The sequence below is a fragment of the Rhinopithecus bieti genome, unplaced genomic scaffold (assembly GCF_001698545.2).
Source record: "Rhinopithecus bieti isolate Rb0 unplaced genomic scaffold, ASM169854v2 scaffold_4600, whole genome shotgun sequence".
Taxonomy (NCBI): Eukaryota; Metazoa; Chordata; class Mammalia; order Primates; family Cercopithecidae; genus Rhinopithecus; species Rhinopithecus bieti.
This window is the reverse complement of record NW_016804545.1, coordinates 205,096-207,121: the sequence shown is the minus strand read 5'-3', so window position 1 is coordinate 207,121 and position 2,026 is coordinate 205,096. Positions and strand designations below refer to the sequence as shown.

Sequence of the window (2,026 nt, the reverse complement as noted above, 5' to 3'; positions counted from 1 at the left end):
CCTTTTAATTAAAATATATATGAGAAAAATATATAGAAAGAATGCATTTTGAATTGAAAGTTGTTATTTTGTGATGTCAACATAGGAACATAGACAAAAATTCACCTACACATTTTTCAAAGGCTCTTTTATATATAATCGAGGTACTCCAGTTTTTTATCTTTACAATATGTTTTAGCTACTTTTAGTCTTACTGTATTTTTTTATATAGTTCTCTTTCTATTGTTATAAGACCCAGAGTTAATGTCATAGAAGCAGCATAAGGTGGTAGAATTGTGCTGTGCTGAGTGTTAGAATCTTTGCTTTCTCTGACTTCATTTTTTCCACTAGTAAGGGCAATAATAAAAAGCTTTCAATTCTTTTAGGAGATTAAACGAGGTATTGAATGACAAAGTAGGTGCTTAACAGTTATAGATGTTCAGTAGTCAAGACTCAAATTTGAGTTTGAAGGATGCTGATTCTGAGATACTCAGGCTTGGTTAATGTCTCTAATAGGAAAGAGAAAAGGTATAATTAATTGCAGTTTTCCCAACGAAGAGAGCATTGGCATGACAATTTTCACTGTGTATTAATGATGTCATTGCAAGGTATTTACCATTTTTGTCCCCATCCCCAAATGCCAGTAGCCTCCTGCTGTGGTCAAAGAATATTCTTTCATTTTTCTAAATACAGTCAGCCCTCTGCACCCCTTGGTTCCACATGGTTCAAACAACCATGGCTTGAAAATATTAGAAAATTTTGCATCTATATGAACATGTATAGACTATTTGTTTCTTGTCATTATTCCCTAAACAATACAGTGTAACAAATATTTACATAGAATTTACATGTATTAGGTATTAAAAGTAATCTAGAGATGATTTAAAGGAAAGGGGAGAATGTGTATAGGTTATATGCAAATACTATACCTTTTTTATGTCGGGGACTTGAGCAACCATGGATTTTGGTATCCAAGGGAGGTGCTGGAACCATGCCCTCATGGAGATCAAGGCACAACTGTTACCTCTTTAGGAGGGGTCAATACAAAAACTGGATGATCATCTAAAACACTTGTGAATTCAGTGGGCAAAGTATTATTTTGGCATTAGAAAACTTGCTGGCATACCTGACCTCTCCTCAATGACCTGGAATCTGCTTAGAGACTAGGGCAGAGAATAAGATGGGAAATTTTACAAATTAAAGTCAATACTCAAAAATAACTAACAATCAAAAGGATCCACATCCCCCCACTGCCACTCACACCCCCACCTGGTTCAGCAACATAGAGCCATGGCAAAATGGTCACAAGTCCCTATATCTCACTAATGACAGAGACTCAAAGGAAGCCTGGCAGCTTAGGGCTGGTGACAGGTTATCAGAGTTGGAGGGCCCATCGTTTGCTGGTTGACTTTAGATGAGCTTCTTTACAAACAAGGGGTACATAGGAGGTTGTGGGTCAGAATCAAAAGGAAGTTCTCTTGCTCTATGTAGAGAGGTGTGTTGTTTATCAAAGGAGAAGAAGAGAAGGAAAGACGATTGGATTTAGAAGATTATTTAATTGCATGCAACAACTGTAGAAGTATTGAAGTTTTTGTCCCATTTAATAGATGGCAAAAATAAGATGGTTTTAGTGCTCATACTGCTTCAGGGTGGGTACAGGGGAAGATTTGATTAAGAATTTTGAATAAATTTTCTTTCACCTGATTGCTTTGATTCTGCTATGAATAAGCTGAGAATTGCTTAGGAGAATCTGTGCAGGCTGCCTTGAAACAGAAATGCAAGACTGATTGGTATAGGGAAAAATATGCCAGCTGCCTGTACTAACAGCACCCATTCATTGGGATTTTAGTATGCACAATGTTATTGTGTAACTGAGTCTTTATTATAAGAATCATAAGATGTTTGTTTTGTTTAGTTTTATCTTTTCCTTGCTTTTTTCTACCTCCATGCATGCTTGCTTGCACATAGTCATTTTGGTAGAAGGTAGTCACTGGTAATTGACTAACTTCATATCCTTACACCCCTGGCCTGCAAGATTGATAAAAAA

At 36.4% G+C, this 2,026-nt stretch overlaps 1 long non-coding RNA gene across 1 annotated transcript in view; it reads right to left on the bottom strand.

Annotated features, from left to right (window-relative positions):
* Positions 1 to 398: 398 nt before the first annotated feature.
* LOC108527677 (uncharacterized) overlaps positions 399 to 2,026 on the bottom strand; it is a 6,705-nt gene continuing 5,077 nt past the window's right edge. The window contains exons 2-4 of the long non-coding RNA XR_001884886.1: positions 1,106 to 1,142; positions 909 to 1,005; positions 399 to 488 (exon numbers count right to left, since the gene is read on the bottom strand). This is a non-coding gene — a long non-coding RNA (uncharacterized LOC108527677). The remainder of the gene's footprint in view (positions 489 to 908; positions 1,006 to 1,105; positions 1,143 to 2,026) is intronic.